Genomic DNA, 23,063 nt, shown 5'->3' with positions numbered 1-23,063 from the left:
ATGTCTTCTGTGGAGAAGTGTCTGTTTAGTTCTTTGGCCCATTTTTGATTGGGTCGCTTGTTTTTCTGGAATTGAGCTGCAGGAGTTGCTTGTATATTTTTGAGATTAATTCTTTGTCAGTTGCTTCATTTGCTATTATTTTCTCCCATTCTGAAGGCTGTCTTTTCACTTTGCTTATAGTCTCCTTCATTGTGCAAAAGCTTTTAAGTTTAATTAGATCTCACTTGTTTATTTTGCTTTTATTTCCATTACTCTGGGAGGTGACTCATAGAAGATCCTGCTATGATTTACATCAGAGAGTGTTTTGCCTATGTTTTCCTCTAGGAGTTTAATAGTTTCTGATCTGGCATTTAGATCTTTAATCCATTTTAAGTTTATTTTTGTGTATGGTGTTAGAAAGTGTTCTAGTTTCATTCTTTTACAAGTGGTTGACCAGTTTTCCAAGTATCACTTGTTAAAGAGATTGTTTTTTCTCCATTGTATACTCTTGCCTCCTTTGTCAAAGATAAGGTATCCATAGGTGTGTAGATGTATTTCTGGGCTTTCTATTTTGTTCCATTGATCTATGTTTCTGTCATTGTGCTAGTACCATACTGTCTTGATGATTGTAGCCTTTTAGTATAGCCTGAAGTCAGGCAGATTGATTCCTCCAGGTCCATTCTTATTTCTCAAGTTTGCTTTGGCTATTCAAGGTTTTTTGTATTCCATACAAATTTTGAAATTATTTGTTCTAGTTCTCTGAAAAATACATTGGTAGTCTGATAGAAATTGCATTGAATCCATAGATTGCTTTAGGTAGTATACTCATTTTCCCTATATTGATTCTTCCGATTCACGAACATGATATATTTCTCTATCTATTTGTGTCATCTTTGATTTCTTTCATCAGTGTTTTATAGTTTTCTATATATAGGTCTTTTATTTCTTTAGGTAGATTTCTTCCTAAGTATTTTATTCTTTTTGTTGATATGGTGTATGGAATTGTTTCCTTAATTTCTCTTTCTGTTTTCTCATTGTTATTACATAGGAATGCAAGGGATTTCTGTATGTTGATTTTATATCCTGCAACTTTACTGTATTCATTAATTACCTCTAGTAATCAGAGACATTACTTTGCCAACAAAACTTCCGTCAAGTCAAGGCTATGGTTTTTCCAGTGGTCATGTATGGATGTGAGAGTTGGACTGTGAAGAACGCCGATCACTGAAGAATTGATGCTTTTGAGCTGTGGTGTCAGAGAAGACTCTTGAGAGTTCCTTTGGACTGCAAGGAGATCCAACCAGTCCATTCTAAAGGAGATCAGTCCTGATTGGAAGGACTGATGCTAAAGCTGAAACTCCAATACTTTGGCCATCTCATGCGAAGAGTTGACTCACTGTGAAAGACTCTGATGCTGGGAGGGATTGGGGGCAGGAGGGGAAGCGGACGACAGAGAATGAGATGGCTGGATGGCATCACCGACTCGATGGTCATGAGTTTGAGTGAACTCCGGGAGTTGGTGATGGACAGGGAGGACTGGCGTGCTGTGACTCATGAGGTTGCAAAGAGTTGGACACGACTGAGCGACTGAACTGAACTGAACTGAATTTTCTGGTGGAGTTTTTAGGGTTTTCTATGTATAGGATCATATCATCTACAAACAATGAGAGTTTTACTTCTTCTTTTCCAATCTGAATTCCTTTTATTTCTTTTTCTGCTCTGAGTGTTATGGCCAAAACTTCCAAAACTATGTTGAATAGTAGTGGTGAGAGTAGGCATCCATGTCTTGATCTTGACTTTAGGGGAAATGATTTCAAGTTTTCACCATTGAGGATAATGTTTGTTGTGGGTTTATCACAGCTGGCTTTTATTATGCTGAGGTATGTTCCTTCTATGCCTGCTTTCTGGAGGGTTTTTTTTTTTTAATGATAAATTGATGTTAAATTTTGTCAAAGGCTTTCTCTGCATCTATTGAGATAATCATATGGTTTTTATCTTTCAATTTGTTAATGTGGTATATCACATTGATTGATTTGTGAATATTGAAGAATCCTTGCATCCCTGGGGTAAAGCCCACTTGGTCAAATGTATGATCTTTTTAATATGTTGTTGGATTCTGTTTGCTAGAATTTTGCTAAGAATTTTTCATCTATGTTCATCAGTGATATTGGCCTGTGGTTTTCTTTTTATGTGGCATCTTTTTCTGGTTTTGGTATTAGGGTGATGGTGGCCTCATAGAATAAATTTGGATGTTTACCTTCCTCTGCAATTTTCTGGAAGAGTTTGAGTAGGATAGGTGTTGTTGCTGGTGCTGCTAAGTCACTTCAGTCGTGTCCGACTCTGTGTGACCCCATAGACGGAAGCCCACCAGGCTCCCCCGTCCCTGGGATTCTCCAGGCAAGAACACTGGAGTGGGTTGTCATTTCCTTCTCCAATGTGTGAAAGTGAAAGTGAAGTCGCTCAGTCGTGTCTGACCCTTAGCGACCCCACGGACTGCAGCCTACCAGGCTCCTCCATCCATGGGATTTTCTAGGCAAGAGTACTGGGCTCTTCTCTAAATTTTTGGTATAATCTTCCTGTGAAGCCATCTGGTCCTGGGCTTTTGTTTGTTGGAAAATTTCTGATTATAGTTTCGATTTCTGTGCTTGTGATGGGTTTGTGAAGATTTTCTATTTCTTCCTGGTTGAGTTTTGAAAAGTTATACTTTTGTAGGAGTTTGTTCATTTGTTCCAAGTTGTCCATTTTATTGGCATATAGTTGCTGATCATAGTCTCTTATGATCTTTTGTTTTTCTTTGTTGTCTGTTGTGATTTCAACATTTTTATTTCCAATTTTGTTGATTTGATTCCTCTCCTTTTTTTTCTTCATAAGTCTCGCTAATGATTTGTCTATTTTATTTATCTTCTCAAAGAATCAGCTTTTGGCTTTGTTGACTTTGCTATGCTCTCCTTTTTTTCTTTTTCATTTATTTATGCTCTAATTTTTAAGATGTTTTTCCTTCTACTAACCCTGGGGTGCTTCATTTCTTCTTTTTCTAGTTGTTTTAGGTGTAGAGTTAGGTTATTTTTTTTGATTTCTCTTCTGTTTCTTGAGGTAGGATTGTGTTGCTATGAGCCTTCCCCTTAGCCCTGCTTTTACTGAATCCCATAGTTTTTAGGCTGTTATGTTTTCATTTTCATTCATTTCTATTCATATTTTGATTTCTTTTTTGATTTCTTCTGTGATTTATTGGTTACTCAGATGTTTGTTGTTTAGCCTTCAGATCTTTGTATTTTTAATAGTTTTATTTTTTTCTGTAGTTGACATGTAATCTTACTGCATTGTGTTCAGAAAAGGTGCTTGAGATGATTTCAATTTTTGTTTTTTAATTTACCAAGTCTACATTTGTGGACCAGGATGCTATGTATCCTGGAGAAGGTTCCGTGTGCACTTGAGAAAAAGGTGAAATTCATTGTTTTAGAGTGAAATGTCCTATGGATATCAATTAGGTCTAACTGGTCCATTGTATCATTTAAAGTTTGTGTTTCCTTGCTAATTTTCTGTTTAGTTGATCTATCCATAGATGTGGGTGGGGTATTAAAGTCTCCCACTATTATTGTTTTATTGTTAATTTCTCCTTTCATACTTGTTAGCATTTGCCTTACATATTGTGGTGCTCCTATGTTGGGTGCATATATATTTATAATTGTTATATCTTCTTCTTGGATTGACTCTTTGATCATTATGTAGTGTCCTTCTTTGTCTCCTTTCATGGCCTTTATTTCAAAGTCTATTTTATCTGATATGAGTATTGCTACTCCTGCTTTATTTTGGGCTCCATTTGAATGAAATAATATTTTCCAGCCCTTCACATTCAGTCAGTATGTGTCACTAGGTTTGAGGTGGGTTTCTTGTAGGTAGCATATATAGGGTGTCTTCTTTTTATGTCCATTCAGCCAGTCTTTGTGTTTTGGTTGGGGCATTCAACCCATTGACATTTAAGGTAATTACTGATAAGTATGATCCTGTTGCCATTTACTTTGTTGTTTTGGGTTTGAATTTATAAACCAATTCTGTGTTTCCTGACTAGAGAAGATTCTGTAGCATTTGTTGAAGAGCTGGTTTGGGAGTGCTTAATTCTCTGAGCTTTTGCTTGTCTGTAATGCTTTTGATTTCTCCTTCATATTTGAATGAGATCCTTGCTCGGTACAGTAATCTGGGTTGTAGGTTTTTCTCTTTCATCACTTTAAGTATGTCCTGCCATTCCCTTCTAGCTTGAAGAGTTTCTATTGAAAGATCAACTGTTATCCTTATGGGGATCCCCTTATGAGTTATTTGTTGCTTTTCCCTTGTTGCTTTTAATATTTGTTCTTTGTGTTTGATAGTCGTTAATTTGATAAATATGTGACTTGGGGTGTTCTGACCTTGGGTTTATCCTGTTTGGAACTCTTTGGGTTTCTTGGAGTTAGGTGGCTATCTCCTTCCTGATCTTAGGGATGTTTTCAACTGTTATCTCCTCAATTATTTTCTCATGGCCTTTCTTTTTGTCTTCTTCTTCTGGGACTCCTATGATTTGAATGTTGAGGTGTTTCACATTGTCTCAGAAATCTCTGAGGTTGTCCTCATTTCTTTTAATTCTTTTTTCCTCTCTGCTTCATTTATTTCAACCATTCTATCTTCCACCTCACTTATCCTATCTTCTGTCTCCGTTATTCTACTGTTGGTTCCCTCCAGAGTGCTTTTGATCTCAGTTACTGCATTATTCATTATTGATTGACTTTTTTATTTCTACTAGGTCCTTGTTAAACTTTTCTTGCATCTTCTCAATCCTGTCTCCAGACTGTCTATCTGTAACTCCATTTTGTTTTCAAGATTTTGGATTATTTTTACTATCATTATTCTGAATTCTTTTTCAAGTAGACTCCCTATCTCTTCTTCTTTTGATTGATTTGGTGGGCTTTTATCATGTTACTGCTGAATATTTCTCTGCCTTTTCATCTTGTTTAGTTTGCTGTGATTGGGGTGGTCTTTCTGTATGCTAGAAATTTGTGGTTCCTCTTTATTGTGGAGTTTCCTCCCTGTGGGTGGGGTTGAACATGTTGCTTGTCAAGGTTTCCTGGTTAGGGAAGCTTTCATCAGTGTTCTGGTGGGTGGAGCTGGATATTTTCTCTCTGGAGTGCAATGAAGTGTCCAGTAGTGAGAGTAGTGAGTTTTGAGGTGAGTTTTGAGGTGTCTATGGGTTTGGTGTGACTTTTGGCTGCCTGTATTTTAGTCCTCAGTGTTATGCTCCTGCATTGTTGGAGAAATAGCTTGGTGTGTCTTGCTCTGAAACTTGTTGGCTCTTAGGTGGAGCTTGGTTTCAGTGTAGGTATGGAGGCTTTGGATGAACTCTTGTTGAATAATGTTCCCTGGAGGCTGGAGTTTCTGGTGTTCTCAAGTTTTGGATTTAGGCCTCCTGCCTCTGAATTTCAGTCTTATTCTTACTGTAGCCTCAAGACTTCTCCATCCATACAGCACCAATGATAAAACATTTAGGTTAATGGTGAAAGGATTCTCCACAGTGGCATACAACCAGAGAGATTCACAGAGTTACATACATGGAGAAGAGAAGGAGGAGGAAGGAGATAGAGGTGACCAGGTGGAGAGGAGGTGATTCAAAAGGAGAGAGGCCAGTCTAGCCTGTGATCAGTTCCCTAAGTGTTCTCCACAGCCTGGAACACCCAAAGACATTCACAGAGTTAAGTAGAAAAAAAGGGGGGGGAGGGAGGGGATAGAGGTGACCTGGGGAAGAAAAAAGAGAGTCAAAAGGGGAGAGAGCAATGAAGCCAGTAATCACACTCCTAAGTAAAAATGGGTACTGAAGATTGGATTCTTATAGGTACAGAATTGATACCAGATACCAAAAAGCAAAGATTAAAGATAATGTAATAAAAAAATAAATAAAAATCTAGAGTAGAGGTTAGACTCTCAAAAATACAATATTAAAAAAAAATAAAATCTCAATAGTTATATAAACATATATATATGAAATTTGCTTTAAGATAGAGTCCTTTTTTGCTTTGTAATAGTAGATTTTAAAAATGAAAATTAAAGGAGTAATAAAGAACTTAAAAATAAAAAATTTAAAAATGGTAATAATGTAATATATCTAAGAATTTCTCTGGAGCTGCTGAGGGCAGTGTGGTGTCAGTTCAGTTTCAGATAGTTCCTTGTTCCAGCTAATACTTCTTCTCAAGGGCTATATGTCCCTTCCAATGTAGCCAAGGCTAACTACAGGGTTTTAATCTGTTGTACCTGTCACTTCCAAAGCAGTTCCCTCTTCTTTGTTTATTTTGGCTTCCTCTGTTTGCAAGTCTCTTCAGTATCTAACTTCTGCCCTGACACAAGGGAGTGAAGGTGGTCATTTATTTAGGCTCTCTTGTTTAATTGTGCTACGGGGAGGGAGGAACACTGCAAACAAATATCACTGGCATATGTGGAGTGCTTTCTATGTCTGGGACACGTTGGGTTTGCCCCCGCTCATGGTGTGTGTGCTTTCCCTGTCTATACTGCTCAGGTTCCACGTTGCTCTGCAGGGAAACTATCTAAGGTCGTCCCTGGGTTGCGTGCACTTCCCAGATCTAAGCCACTCAGGTTCAGATTCTCAGTTACTCCACAAAGGCACAGACTTACTTGGCCCTGCGTTTTGTGCCCTTCCCAGGTATGAGCAGTTCAGGCGACGAGGTGCTTGGCAAGCACACTCTCCCCAGGTTTGATAGTGCATCTTATCACCTCCCCCATCCCAGCCCCTCGGTTTCCTGGGTGCACAGCGAGAGTTCCATCTCAGGTATGCTGTGTGTCTCTTCTGGGGAGATGATCTCTGGCTGCGACCTTCCTGGCGGATGTCAACCATCCAGGATCCCAGGAAGACTTGGTTAGCAACTGGGAGTCTGCTTGCCATTTGGTAGAGGATGCCGTCTCTGGGGCCAAGTTTGCCCCTCACCTTCCAGCTCTGACTGTTGCCCACCTGCCTCCCTGCCTCTGGCAGGGAGTGGGCGGGTCTGCAGCCGGCTAGCTCTCCTCTGGTATTCGCTCAGGCCTTTGTTCTGTGAGCGGCCCGGCAGTACCTTAGGTTAGAGCTTCTTGTGGGAAAATTCTCTCTCTGTCTCTTTCCTTTTTTTTCTTTCCCTGGCTATCCCACAGTTTGTGTTGCTATCTCACATTAGTTCCCTCAGATTGCCCTCACAGCATTCAGGCCTGGTTCTTACCCTAAGCAATGCAGCCTGCACCTCCCTGTTAAGCCCTCGTTTGCTGTTGCCTGATGCAAGCATCTGGGCTACTTCTCTGCTGATAGTTGAGGTTAGGCACATAATCTGTGGGTTTTATTTACTTATTTTTTGCTCTCGGTTATGTTGCCCTCTGAGATTCCAAAACTCCCCACAGACCCGCCAGTGAGAGGGTTTCCAGGTGTTTGGAAATTTCTCCTCTTCTACAACTCCCTCCCTAGGACAGGTCTCCATCCCTAACTTTTTTGCCTCTCTTTTTATCTTTTATATTTTGTCCTATCTCCTTTTGAAGACAATAGGCTGCCTTTATGGGTGCCTAGTGTCCTCCACCAGGAGGAAGTTTTTTTTATGGTAATTGTTCAGCGTTCAAATGATCTTTTGATGAATTTGTAGGGGACAAAGTGATCTCCCTGTCCTATTCCTCTGCCATCTTAGGACCACCCCCCTGAATGTTAAGTTTTAAGGCAACTTTTCCACTCTTCTCTATTTTATCTCTCCTCTATCTTTTCCACTCTTCTCTATCACTATGTTCTATCTTCAGTTCAGTTCAGTCACTCAGTCGTGTCCGACTCTTTGTGACCCCATGAATCACAGCACACCAGGCCTCCCTGTCCATCACCAACTCCCGGAGTTCACTCAAACTCATATCCATCGAGTCGGTGATGCCATCCAGCCATCTCATTCTCATCCCCTTCTCCCCCCGCCCCCAATCCTTCCCAGCATCAGAGTCTTTTCCAGTGAGTCAACTCTTCGCATGAGGTGGCCAAAGTATTGGAGTTTCAGCTTTAGCATCAGTCCTTCCAATGAACACCCAGGATTGATCTCCTTTAGAATGGACTGGTTGGATCTCCTTGCAGTCCAAGGGACTCTCAAGAGTCTTCTCCAGCACCACAGTTCAAAAGCATCAATTCTTCAACGATCAGCTTTCTTCACATGGTACTAAAATGCTTAAAGCAGTGTCTGGCAACTATTATGTTGTATGTATATGTTCGTAAATATGTTTCCATCTTTGGCTAGATGCATGTGTACTCAGTTGCTAAGTCGTGTCTGACTTTTTTTGACCCCATGAGCTGTAGCCCACGGGGCTCCTCTGCCCTCGGAATTTCCCAGGCAAGAATACTGGAGTGGGTTGCCATTTCCTTCTCCAGGGAATCTTCCCAACACAGGGATCAAACCCATGTCTCCTGCATCTTCTACACTGGCACACAGATTCTTTACTACTAAGCCATTGTGAATGTTATTGTGATATATAGATATCCTGAGTAAATTCTTAGCCAAAGCATCCCTTTTCCTCTGGCATTTTTCCAAGTTCTCAGGAAGATATGCACATCCTAGAAGATGAGCAGAGTGGGAAGAGATATTCCTGAGATGAGCTTCTCTGTGAGGTGGGAGGAGGGAAATTTGGCCCAAGGGTTTTCCTCACTCATATTTGATCTCACGGGGTAGAAGGAAGGCCTGGCTGATGATCCTCTGGGGTGGGTGTTTGCAGCGAGAGTCCCTCAGAGGGTAGTCATATCACCTTGGAAGGCTGGGTAGTCACTTGCCCTGTCATAGACTGAAAACTATGGAATGAACAGCAATGGTCCTCTGTTTCTGACATCTTCTATTATTGACATGTGTATGTTGGGAATTAGCTTTACAGAGACTGTGGTAGTAACCACATTCTACTAGTGGGTGTTCAAATAATATGCCACATAGCTTACATAGTAGTTTCTAATGGTCAGAGCCCCTAGGTGATAGTGACTTCAGCCAGCACAAATTTCAGGTTGAAGTGCTTTTTCCTAGGCACTTTATAGATCTCAGGTTGCAGAATCCTGGCTCGGACATCTGCATCAATAAGAGATGACTAGGAAAGATTTATGGACACCTGTAGGCACCCCGAGGGTTTCTAGAAATATTCTGTAAAAGGTTGGACTTTCTACATTCAAACAGGTAGAAGCTGAGAGCTGTTGTGACTTTGGTGAGAGTATTAATGTGGCCTCATTTGTATTCACCGATTGACAAAGGCCAAGACATTTGGGTACTAGAAGGATTTTCAGCAGTGGAAAGACTTGGTTAGATTTAAGACTTCAAATACTCCGATGTTAGTGTAGAAACGGATAGGGGTTGTTCAGATGTTAAACTGTCTGCCTACAATGCGGGAGACCTGGGTTCGATCCCTGGGTCGGAAAGATCCCCTGGAGAAGGAAATGGCAACCCATTCCAGTACTCTTGCCTGGAAAATCCAATGGACGGAGGAGCCTGGTAGGCTACAGTCCATGGGGTTGCAAAGAGTCATACACAACTGAGCGACTTCACTCAAGCAGTTAAGAAGGGATTATGGTAGTGTTCTGGTGCTAAGTGATGAGGGATGACATTAAAACAGTAAAAGAAGCAATGCAATGGAGGGGAGAGATTTGAAAAAACAGTTCTGAGAGAGACTCAATAGAACATCATGTTTATTTTGATAGAGAAGATAAAAGAGAAGGAGAAGTTAAAGGCAACTCTCCAGGGAAAAGAGTTTTGTGAATGAGGGAAGAGGTCAACCAAGTCATTTCCATGACGAAGTCAAATAAGAGAATAAGTAATACATGTCCACTGAATGGGGAAATTAGGAAATCAATGGACCTCTGGTGCTTTGTATCCAATTGTCCATTCACTCCTGGCTCTTATTCTTCCTTTATGTTTACTTTTCATGTTCTTGACCTCATAGAAGTTCTACAAGTTGAGCCTGCCTTCTTGTTTTGACCTTTCCTAAAACGAATCCAGATCTTCATGACACAGATAATCACTCACCTAGAACCAGACATCCTGGGATGCAAAGTCAAGTGGGCCTTAGGAAGCATCACTACGAACAAAGCTAGTGGAGGTGACAGAATTCCAGTTGAGCTATTTCAAATCCTAAAAGATGATGCTGTGAAAGTGCTGTACTCAATATGCCAGCAAATATGGAAAACTCAGCAGTGGCGACAGGATTGGAAAAGGTCAGTTTTCATTCCAAACCCAAAGAAACTACAGCACAATTGGACTCATCTCACACGCTAGCAAAGTAATGCTCAAAATACTGCAAGCCAGGCTTCAACATTACATGAACTATGAACTTCCAGATGGTCAAGCTGGATTTAGAAAAGGCAGAGGAACCAGAGACCAAATGGCCAACATCTGTTGGATCATCAAAAAAACAAGAAAATTCCAGAAAAACATCTATTTCTGATGTATTGACTATGACAAAGCCTTTGACTGTGTGGATCACAACAAACTGTGGAAAATTCTGGAAGAGATGGGAATACCAGACCACCTTACCTGCCTTCTGAGAAATCTATGTGAAGGTCACCAAGTAACAGTTAGAACTGGATATGGAACAACAGACTGGTTCCAAATAGGAAAAGGAGTATATCAATGATGTATATTGTCATTCTGTTTATGTAACTTATATGCAGAGTACATCATGAGAAATGCTGGACTGGATGAATCACAAGCTGGAATTAAGATTTAGAGGAGAATTATAAGTAACCTCAGATATGCAGATGACACAACACTTATGGCAGAAAGCAAAAAAGAACTAAAGAGCCTCTTAATGAAATTGAAAGAGGAGAGTGAAAAAGTTGGCTTAAAACTCAACATTGAGAAAATGAAGATCATGGCATCTGGTCCCACCACTTCATGGCAAATAGATGGGGAAACAATGGAAACAGTGACAGACTTCAATTTTTTTGCGGGGGGGGGGGGCTCCCAAATCACTTCAGATAGTGGCTGCAGCCATGAAAGTAAAAGACACTTGCTCCTTAGAAGAAAAGGACAGGATATTAAAAAGCAGAGGCATTCTTTTACCACCAAAGTTCTGTCTAGTCAAAGCTATGGTTTTTCCAGTTGTCATGTATTTATGTGAGAGTTGGACTATAAAGAAAGCTGAGTGCTGAAGAATTAATGTATTTGAACTGTGGTGTTGGAGAAGACTCTTGAGAGTCCCTTGGACAGCAAGGATGTCCAACCAGTCCATCCTAAAGGAAATCAGTCCTGAACATTCATTGGAAGGACTGATGCTTAAGCTGAAACTCCAATACTTTGGCCACCTGATGCGAAGAACTGACTCGTTTGAAAAGACCCTGATGCTGGGAAAGATTGAAGGTGGGAGGAGAAGGGGATGACAAAGGATGAGATGGTTGGATGGCATCACTGACTCAATGGACATGAATTTGAGCAGGCTCCGGGAGTTGGTGGTGAACAGGGAGGCTTGGCGTGATGCTGTCCATGGGGTCTCAAAGAGTCAGACACAACTGAGTGACTGAAATGAACTGAACTGAAAACTAAACTGCCAACTAAACCTTTTCAGCCTTGGGCCCAATTCCTTTAGGACTCCCCACTCTGCTCACTTTGCTGACAAAGGTCTATACAAGTGAAAGCTATGGTTTTTCCAGTAGTCATGTATGGATGCGAAAGTTTGGACCATAAAGAAGACTGAACATTACATTTAATAATCCATATTTCTCTTGAACCTTGTCATTGAGAGATAAATATGGATTATTAAATGTAACAAAAATTACTGAAAATGGGGAAAAGGTTCGAAACACTGGTTGTCTTCTTGGGCCATTTTGCAGGGTTCATCTTTTCTCTTCACCAAAACCCAAGGAAGTAGAACAAGTTGGTTTGGGAGTAATCAGTTCAAACCAGAGTTTATAGTGGACCCAGGGAGCAAACATGGAGATGGATTCAAAAGATAAATCCAGCAAAAAGAATGTATTTGAGCTGAAAATCCATCAAGGAACAGAATTGCTGATTCAGTCTGACAGTGACACTGTTATAAATGATTGGTTTAATGTTCTCAGTAGTACTATCAGTAATCAGACAGTAGAACCCAATGAAGCAATCAAACAGGAGATACCAGATTCACCAGGAATTGAAAAGCATGATAAAGAAAAGGACCAGAAGGAGCCAAAGAAATTGCATTCCATGAAAGTATCTAGCATAGATTCTTCAGAACAGAAGAAAAACAAGAAAAACTTAAAGAATTTTCTTACACAGTGCCCCACTTTGCATGCTGTTCATGAAAAAGGTTTTATTAAAGATCAGGTATCTGGAGCCAATCTTGCTAATCTGTGTCAGAGAGAGAATAGCACAATGCCAACATTTGTGAAATTATGCATTGAACATATTGTGCAATATGGACTGGATGTTGATGGAATTTACAGAGTTAGTGGCAACCCAGCAGAGATCCAGAAGCTGAGGTTTGCAGTCAAACATGATGAGAAATTAGACTTGAAGGATAGTAAATGGGAAGATATTCATGTCATCACTGGAGCCCTCAAAGTGTTTTTTCAAGAATTACCAGAACCTCTCTTTACATTTAATCATTTTAATGATTTTGTTAATGCAATTAAACAAGTATCATGACAGTGTCTCTCTGCTGAAGGACCTGATCAAACAGTTGCCAAAGTCAAATCAGGACACAGTGCAGATTCTGTTCAGAGATCTCAAAAGAGTTATACAAAATGCAGGAAAAAACCGAATGACCTATCAGAGCATAGTGATTGTTTTTGGTCCTTCTCTGCTCAAGCCAGAGAAGGAGACTGGTAACATAGCAGTCCACACCGTCTACCAGAATCAAATCATAAGAATTAATCCTTCTCGAGAAAAATTCCATCTTTGGATGCTGACACTTAACAGAAGACAGCCTGTGGAATAGAAGCTGGATTTCATCAGATTCCAGATCCTCATACCTGAAGTATTTTATGTCTGGACCAAGAAGTGACTCTTTTCTTTTGCACTTTACTGATGGAACAGAAGGGAACAGAAGGGTCCAGATGTTTGTTATTTGCTGCTTTGTTGCAAGTTGATAAATCTGTGTATACTTTTGAATTAATTTTATCCTAAATGTTTGCATTTCACACTCCGAATTTCAGTAAAAAAAAAAAAATTAAAACTTGCAATTCTACCCAGTCATATATACTGGATAATTTGGTAAGAATACATTTTTTTTTTCTCCTCAAACTGGATAATGTAGAATTTCTTCTCATGATTTGATAGATTCATTAATTGATAAAACAACACTTACAATCAGTTATTTTGAAAATGTTCCTGGGCATTTAAAACAAAGTAAAGCATGTCTAGTCAAGGCAATGGTTTTTCCCGTGGTCATGTATGGATGTGAGAGTTGGACTGTGAAGAAAGCTGATCGCCGAAGAATCGATGCTTTTGAACTGTGGTGTTGGAGAAGACTCTTGAGAGTCCCTTATACTGCAAGGAGATCCAACCAGTCCATTCTAAAGGAGATCAGTCCTGGATGTTCATTGGAGGGACTGATGCTAAGGCTGAAACTCCAATACTTTGGCCACCTCATGCGACGAGTTGACTCACTGGAAAAGACTCTGATGCTGGGAAAGGTTGGGGGCGGGAGGAGAAGGGGACGACGGAGAATGAGATGGCTGGATGGCATCACCGACTCTGTGGACATGAGTTTGAGTGTACTCCGGGAGTTGGTGATGGACAGGGAGGCCTGGCGTGCTGTGATTCATGGGGTCGCGGAGAGTCGGACACGACTGAGTGACTGAACTGAACTGAACTGAAGATAGAAAATAGTGATAGAGAAGAGTGGAAAAGATAGAGGAGAGATGAAATCATGAACTGAAATCATGTCTGTTTCGAAACCTGTGTATTTCTTTTCCAGGGTTTCTGCATGCAGTGGCAGTCTGAGTGCTAGGACCCATTACAACCCAGACAGCATCCCTTGATGAAGGCTGGCTGTCTTCACTGTGTAACATAACAGCAAATCGTACTTAAAACACTGTGATCTACTAGAGTTGAATTTAGCATAAGTCAGTTCAGGCTATTCTGGGGCTGTCTTTACTAAAATGGGAGAAGGCAATGGCACCCCACTACAGTCCTCTTGCCTGGAAAATCCCATGGATGGAGGAGCCAGTCCATAGGGTTGCTAAGAGTCGGACACAACTGAGTGACTTCACTTTCACTTTTCACTTTCATGCCTTGGAGAAGGAAGGAAATGACAACCCACTCCAGTGTTCTTGCCTGGAGAATCCCAGGGATGGGGGAGCCTGGTGGGCTGCTGTCTATGGGGTCACACAGAGTTGGACACGACTGAAGTGACATAGCAGCAGCAGCAGCATACTACAATGACTTGTAGCTAGCAATCCTAATTCTTTCTAGTGCCATATTGAGTTCTTGGTATAACCCTGTGGAGAAACGAACTTTCTTTTATGTAAGTTCAGGCTGAAGACTATCTTTTAGCTTATGTATATAATTGTGTTGTATAGTCTCAGAGTACATTCTAACCCCTTGTTTCTAATCACGATACTGGTAATTCTTCTCCATGAATATTAGGTTTCCTCCAGAAATAGGCCATTATTTGAGGAAGTTAACTGTGTGCACTTTTAGATTTTAATTACATTTACAGCAATCACTGTAATGCAAATGCTGCTGGAAAAATGCTGAATAGACTTGCTAAATGGAAAATGAGCTACAAGAGGAAACTTTTAGATTATTTAATATGTACAGAATACATTAAAAAATGTATTACAGAATTAAAGCTCTGAAGTATGAATAGTGGAAACCCATATGTAAATTAGATGGAGGTCAGAGAGAAAATGACGTTGCTAAATCTGAGAATTTCTTTTTTACATTACTAATGTAGATCACTTTGTATAATAAAACAAGGTTTGGAAGGTTTTGTTACAGAGAGCATGGTCTGCTGAAGATTATTTTAAATGTATTTTTCTAGATTAAGTGCTGTAAATGAAATGTCTAATGTGAATAAAGAAAACTATAAGAGGTTTAGAGATTTTTTCTGTTGGAAATGTGCATTTTGGTTTTTAGTTTTGTTTCCTTTTTGCATTTACTGACACATTTTTATAATACCCCATTTAAAAAAAATCAAGTGAATCTGATATATACTGTGGCAAATATGTCTCCCTCATTTCAACACCTTTTCTGCTCTCTACCACACCAGTGCCCTCCCCACCCCTACCCCCTCCACTCTGTTTCTTCATCAGTATTTGAAAGTGAATGATTTGTAACCAAGACTCTTTTTCTTAGGATTGCATTTACAATTTACAGATTTGTTTTCTTGGGAACAAATATTTTTTGTATGACCTGTCTAAAAACCTCTCGTCTGAGTTTTGTGGTAAAAGTATTGTTTGTTGTGATGTTATTAAATTGATAACAAACTAAGCTACTTGACAGCAATGGGAAAGGAGATTATCTTGGGCAGGGAGAAAAATCCCCCAGATGAGAATGTTTATGTTTGCCTAAAGATGTCCATAACAATATATAATATGCCCTAGGCCTGGCCTGTGCAGTGATTGTATGCCAGGAAAACGATTAGATGTGAAAAGGTGATGTTCTTTCTTTTTGTGGTTGCTGCTGCTGCTGCTGCTGCTGCTGCTAAGTCACTTCAGTCGTGTCCGACTCTGTGTGACCCCATAGACGGAAGCCCACCAGGCTCCCCCGTCCCTGGGATTCTCCAGGCAAGAACACTGGAGTGGGTTGCCATTTCCTTCTCCAATGTGTGAAAGTGGAAAGTGAAAAGTGAAAGTGAAGTCGCTCAGTCGTGTCCGACCCTTAGCGACCCCACGGACTGCAGCCTACCAGGCTCCTCTATCCATGGGATTTCTAGGCAACAGTACTGGAGTGGCTTGCCATTGCCTTCTCCGTTTGGTGGTTACAACATATCAAAGATTAAAATTGTCCTGTGTTTCTTGTTTCAAAGTACACATATGTGTATGTGAAATCTTAAATGTTTTAATAGTCCATGGCTAATCAGTGTATTGTAATATTGTATGTACAGTGAGATCAATGTCTTGTGTTTTCATTCTCTGTGAATTAAACATTTTCACTTGTTTTGTCATAACAAAACCAATAATATTTTCCTGTCCTGACAGCTTGATTTTTAGTAGAAAATATATTAAAGGTTGAAATTAAAAAAAAAAAAGAAGACTGAACATTGAAGAATTGATGTTTTTAAACTGTGGTGTTGGAGAAGGTTCTTGAGAGTCCCTTGGACAGCAAGGAGATCAAACCAGTCAACCCTAAAGGAAGTCAAGCCTGAATATTCATTGGAAGGACTGATGCTGAAGTCAAAGCTTCAATACTATGGTCACCTGATGCAAAGTGCTGATTTTAGAAAAGACCCTGATGCTGGGAAAGACTGAAGGCAGGAGGAGAAGGGGAGGATCGAAGATAAGATGGTTGGATGGCATCACTGATTCAGCGGACATGAGTTTGAGCAAGCTCTGGGAGATGGTGAAGGACAGAGAAGCCTGGGATGCTACAGTCCATGGGGTCACAAAAAGTTGGACATGACTGAGTGACTGAACAACAACAAGGTGACATAATAGTTGCTCATTTAGTTCATACTAATGGAATCATATATATCATTCCCAGGAATACAAACATTTCTAAAGGTGATCTGAGGGATACTCATTCAAACTAAAGAATTGAATCTATGACTGTGAAAGTTTCTAGTTACATGGCATAGGGGGGACATACCTTGTAGAGAGGATATTTAACTCCCTTATAAAAGGAAAATTAAAAAAAAAACTCTAAAATCTTCATGGATTTGCCTCAAGTCACTGAGGAAGAGATGAAGTCATTTTAATATTTCTTCATTCCAGACTATTGCTTCCTCACTCTCCCTAGTTTCCTTGTCCCTAGAACCCTTGCTACCGAGCATCCCCTATCTATCAGTCCCAAGCACAGGCACTTCTGGTGATTCATGTGATTTTGCTTTGGACTCCAGGCATTGTGTGCTTGACTGTATCTTCTTCGTCAACTTTAGTGTGATGAGCTTTCCATGGTCAGCTTCTAGCACCTTCTCAGGCCTGCTCCGTCTTGCTGCCAAGGAACTACTCTGACTTGCAGATGAATTCCAAAATGTGGTAATCACCTGTGAAAATAAATGGGATAAAGATAGAACAAGTGACAGCTGAAATGTGTTTGCTCCTGTCTGAGGTCTTGGTTTTGTGTGACAGAAGGTGCATATAATGTTAGGTAGACTGTGAGATTCTGGGTAGGAACATTTGCCTTGGAAAGATCGTTAGGATTTGGGAATGCGGCCAAGAGATGAACAAGGAAATATATGGCAGCAAACAATGCTGTTTTATGTGGAAAGGGGTCACAGGAAATCTGGTTTTTTAAATGCAAAGTTTGAGACTTTAATCATAATAACAGTAACTACTATATGCTAAGCACTTTCCCTGCACTATATTTCATTTTTCTTCACAACAACTTGTAAGGCAGGTTCTGATATTATCCCCATTTTACAAATGAAATAATAGAGGTTTGTGGTGGTGTGTGGTTTAGTCGCTAAGTTGTGTCTGAATCAACTCTTTGTAACCCCATGGACTGTAGCCCGTCAGGCTCCTCTGTCCATGGGATTTCCCAGTCAAGAATACTGGAGTGGGTTGTCATTTCCTTCTCCAAGGGACCTTCCCAACCCAGGGATTGAACCCGCATCTTCTGCATTGGCAGGTGGACTCTACCACTGAGCCACCAGGGAAGCCCCAATGGAAACTTGGGTAAATTAGCTTGCCTGAGAGCACATGGCTAGTAAGATGTAGAGCTGGGAATAATGCTTAGGCCAACTTGTCTCCAGAGCTTACCCTTTAACCATTTACTACTGACCAAACACTGTTCTAAGCACTTTACACGTACTATACCATTGAAGCCTCACAACAGTGCTATGCCATAGCTGCTATTGTTATCCTGACCTTATAGATGAGGAAACAGACACATAAAAGTAGTCTGTTTAATAAATGGTGGAGCCAGTTCTCTTGTCCATTACTCCATAAAATGCTTTCCACACTATGTGAGGCAAACAGGAAAATTCCAAAGCAAGGAGATGGTATAAACTACGAAGATGAAGAATAGATCATTGAGAGGCCACCATGTAAGTCACAACTAACAGAGATGAGTGGCAGTAAATGGGTTTGAGAAGTCCACAGGTAGGTTCTTGAGTTAGCCTCTTTTAATCATTAAGTGAGTTATATTAGCCAACTTGATTTTGAGGTGGATTTCAATATTCCATAGCACCTTCTGAAGAAGTTGACCCATTTGACAAGTTCACTAATATCTGCTATCAAGTCTTATGCAAAGTTCAATTTATGGCTTTGTCTATAATCTTGAGACAAAATGGCAGCCAATGAGATTTTAGTAAACATTAATCATATAAGTCTTTCTGTGTTATGGTCCAGCTACCTCTCCCATCTCATATGAATTTCTCATTCTGCTCTACCACTGATAGACTTCAAATTCTACAAGTTCACAACTGCCTGTCTACTCAAAGCCTAGGAAAAGTGTTTGGCAAATAGTGGACACTTAACAAATGTTTGTTGAATGATGAGAGGTTCCTAGTATAAAGAAGAGATGGGATATTAAGAAGAGTTGGAGGAATTTAGCATTGCTAGAAGGAATGCTACTGCCTTTATTTTAGAAGGAAGGATAATAGTAATACTCAAAATAGCAAATGTTAAATAGGGCTTACCATGTGCCACACAGTATTCCAAACACTTACACATATTTACTCATTAACTTTTCAAACCTATTAATTAATAATCGATTATTGCTATTGTCAAAATTTTTATAAAAAACAAAAAGCACAGAAAAGCTATGTGATTTGATAAAGTTCATACAGCTAGTGAGCGGTAGAAATTTCCCTTAATGGTGAAAGAACATATACAAGTGTAGGCCAGCCTTTATGTTTATAATCAAGAAGAGTAGAAGAGTTATGTCTAATGGTTTAATTTTTCCCTGTAATTTGCTAAGACAGAAGAAAGAGGATGGAATCAAGGAATGGAGCTTTGAAGATAGTAGAGACATTTCAAAGCACTCTGTAGAAAGTGGGAAACGGAATTGAACCAAAGACACATCTTGGGATTACAGGTGGTACTGGGAACATATATGAGGCTGGAGGTCTTGAATACATTATTGTCTTGGTCTTCCTCATGTGTGACTTTGCCTAGCACTTATGGGTCACTACGATAGAGACCTGATTAAAGTGGACAATAGTGTTCAACCTTGATTAAAGTTTTGCCAGATGGATACAATGAAATGCGAGAATGGCAAGAGAGTTTATGATATTGACAAGAATTATAGAATAGATGGACTGAGGAACTGAAGCAGTATAAAAAGTGAGGTGAAGAAAAACTAGCTGACGGATTAGGAGAAAGTGAAGAATTCAATGAACTTGAATATGCAAAGCAGAAAGAGAAGTCGTTTTGGACAGATAGCAGAATACTGGAGTTAGTGAAATGGAAGGTGAAACAGATTCAAGAATCTTAGGGATTGGTGGGGTGTAGGCTAAGCCATGAGAATTCGGAAGTCAAGGAACTATTAGAAGCTGTTGGATGAACCATCTATATGAATGTTGATATCACTAAGAAAGAAGTTGCTGTGTAACAAAGGGAACCCTTTCTGGTGCTCTATGATGACCTGGAGGAGTGGACTGCAGGGAGGGGAGGGAGGTTCAAGAGGGAGGAATGTATTTATAATTATGGCTGACTCATGTTGTATGTCAGAAACCAAAACAACATTGTAAAAATTAAAAACAAACAAACAAAAAAGATATTAAAGAAAGATGACAAGATGCAAGGCTTGGGTTGCAGGAGATGATGCAAGATCTGATAAGTAAAAAAATTGTTGACAGCTGCAGAAAGGAGGAAGAGTGGTTGGTATAGTCAGATGACATAAGCCAAAGAGAGATTTACAAGAGTAAAGAGCAGTAGAAATAACAATGAGGAGCAAGGATGATTTCTAGTCCTGGGACTCTTGGGGTGTGAGGAAATAATCAGCTACCACTCTCAGAGTGCTGCCGGGGAAGCAGTATCCACCTTTCACGATTTATTTCAGTTCCCATATACCTAAGGTTTCTCTTCCTCATTCTCTATTTTCATATAATGATTTCTCTGTGTGTGTGTGTGTGTGTGTGTATACTGTGCTGTGCTTAGCTACTCAGTCATGTCCAACACTTTGTGAGCCCATGGACTGTAGCCTGCCAGGCTTCTCTGTCCATAGCGATTCTCTGGGCAGGAATACTGGAGTGGGTTGCCATGCCCTCCTCCAAGGGATCTTCCCAACCCAGGGATCGAACTCAGGGATCCCACATTGCAGGTGGATTCTTTATCATCTGAGCCACCAGAGAAGCCCAAGAATACTGGGGTGGGTAGCCTATACAAGACTAATTAAGACAATCATTGATTTCTTCTTTTTTTTTTTGGAGCCACATCATGTGGAGCTTCCTTGCCCAGGGATCGAACCCATACCCCCTGCATTTGAAGTGCAGAGTCTTAACCTCTGGAACAGAAGGGAGTCCTGATTTTTTTACAAAAAAGAAAATCTCTAATTCAGAAGATAGACTCTCACCCAGTGTAGAAAGTTTCTTCTTTGATGCTGTCCAACAGTTCTCTTTGGAACTCTAGTTAGAGAAGTGTTAGATGGAAAAAGTTTTTGAAAATAATCCCCTCTTTTTAAAAGGCCTGGAGGTCTGACAGCTCTCCTCTACCAGCCTGGAGATGTCAGAGAGCTGTAGAGAGAGCTCTGTGAATGGCTAGAAGCAGAACCTGTCCTGCTGTGTGTGTTTCACACAAAGCCACGCCTTAAGGGGCCCAGTCAGCTGCTGCTTTCAGTACAATCACTTCAAATAAGTTGTTGAGGAGTTAAATGCCTGAGAGTATTTCCTGGCTTAATGGTGGGAAATGAAATCTTCTTATCTTTGGAAAGGCCATCCAGGGTGTGATGGATCAGAGGGAGGGAGAGAAAAAAACAGAGTGAGCCAACTTATATGCCATTCAAGCAGCAGCCCTGCTCTGTTTAGTCTCCTTCACATTGAACAGGCAGGAAGTCTTAGATTGTAGTTAGATCTTATCTCCTTTAATCCAGTTCTCCTTTGGGCTCTCCTGGATTAATTAGTTCTGGAGATTTGATCAGTATAATGACAGTCCTACCTGAAAAGCAAATGGAAAGCCACTCTAGGTCTAGCAGGGAACCAGGGCACTGGCAGACTGTTAGGTTTTTTTATCTGTTCTCAGGCCCCTTCTCTCTAAGAGCTTTTATGTTGAATTCAGAAACTGGCCATTTTTCACAGTCATTCTGAAATAGCTGGCATCAGGAAAGCCCTGTCAAACTACAAAAACACTGTTTATTTTTAATTGTCAATAATATACACAAGAAACATCCTTGACTGACCCTTGAGGCAGCCTAACCCATACCCCAGGCTGAGAGATGTTCATCATATACTTTACTACTTAACATTATGGAGCTGTGGTTGAGCCAGCTTTTAGTACAGACTGCTTGGGTCAAAGTTCTACCTCTATCACTTACTAGCCATGTGACCTCAGGAAGGATACAATAATATCCTTCCTTACCTCAGGAAGGATAAGCTTCAATGTCCTCTTCTGTAAAATGGTAATGATAATAGGAGTACTACAGGTGTATAATAGTTGACATAGTACCTTAGTAATTGATTAATCAATATCAGCTCTTATTAGTACTTTATTCTATAGTTTTAAAATTTTATGAGTCCTTTAATTTAATCATCAATGAAAACGATAAAGACTTTTTTAAAAGCCTGTTAGAATTGGGTAAGCCTCTGGGCCTGTTTTAAAAATCATTACAGAGAAATTACTCATGTGAAATATCTGTATATATAGCAAGATTTCTGCAGGAACTGTTCAGTCTGGAAAGGAAAATAAAAGATCATGTTGTACTTCACCTGCTTTCCCCATCACATTGTCTAATAGATATCTGGTCAGGTAAAATTTATATACTCAAGAAGCCTATAAATATCAGAAGTGGCCATCTTCAAGATTTTTAAAATGGAAAAAGGAAAATTTTATTATCAAGCAATGAAATTGATCATTAAAAGTAAATTGTAACTCTAAAAGAACTCTAGAAAAATTTGAGAAGCAGGACTTTCAGAAGGCAGGTGAATTCCCAGGTGCTCTGATCGGAATGCTCTATGGCTTTTTTTGAGATGAGCACATCCTATAACTGTGAGATTATTGGTTAAATGCAGAGCAACTGCAAGATATGTTCATCCATGCAAGATATGTTTGTTATGTATGATCCATGACTCCTCTTTTATCTCCATCTCATCTGTGATCCTATTTTGCACATTGAATTGAGGACCAGAATAGATAAGCAGCAAAATCAGGAGGTTGATCTTAGTCTCCTTTCCCTCCCCTTCTCTACCCTTTTTTCAAGGCCTTCATTCCTCATGCTTCCCCTTGTCTCTACTTGGTGGTGCTCCCTCAACACTGACCTCTCTAAAAGTGCCTTTGTCCTTTAGTCCTCCCACTCCAAGGAAACCAAACAGCTCTATCCAGTAGCTGATATGATATAATAATGTATCCTGTGTTGTAGTGTAGTTTTTTTAAATTTATTTTTATTTAAAAATAAGATGATCACATTATAGATGTTTGTGAATGCAAGAAATAGAGGGAGTGCTATGAAAGCGTATAATGATGGCCTTATCCTGATCCGAGGGCACATGGAAGTTCTGGCTGGGGAAGGGACATTTTGAACAAAAATCTGAAGGATGATTAGGGATTATTTGGATGAAGAAGGGTAACAGTGAGAGGTCTTTCTGACAGCCTATTCAAAAGCCCACAGGTGGGAAGAAGGGTCCAACCTTTCTTTAGAGAAATTTAGAGAAAGCCAATGTGAATGGAACATGTAGATGGGGCTGGGGGAGTAGACAGGAGCCTGATGGTTTGGGATTTCATTCTTAAAGTAGCATGAAGTAATTGGAAAGTTTTGAGCAGTAGAGTAGTATGACCAGATTTGTCTTTTGAAGTGGAGGATTATATCTTTCTTGGGTTCAGCAAAAGCTGATCTTAAATTACCTGATCCTGGTTA

At 40.0% G+C, this 23,063-nt stretch overlaps 1 pseudogene; it reads left to right on the top strand.

Annotated features, from left to right (window-relative positions):
• Positions 1-5,808: 5,808 nt before the first annotated feature.
• LOC129563971 (rho GTPase-activating protein 12 pseudogene) lies at positions 5,809-12,856 on the top strand (annotated as a pseudogene).
• The last annotated feature ends 10,207 nt before the right edge of the window (positions 12,857-23,063 follow it).

This window comes from Moschus berezovskii, chromosome X (genome assembly GCF_049115385.1).
Source record: "Moschus berezovskii isolate FMDL1 chromosome X, NW_MosBer_1.0, whole genome shotgun sequence".
NCBI lineage: Eukaryota > Metazoa > Chordata > Mammalia > Artiodactyla > Moschidae > Moschus > Moschus berezovskii.
Note: the sequence above shows the minus strand (reverse complement) of the source record. Positions and strands in the feature narration are given on the sequence as shown.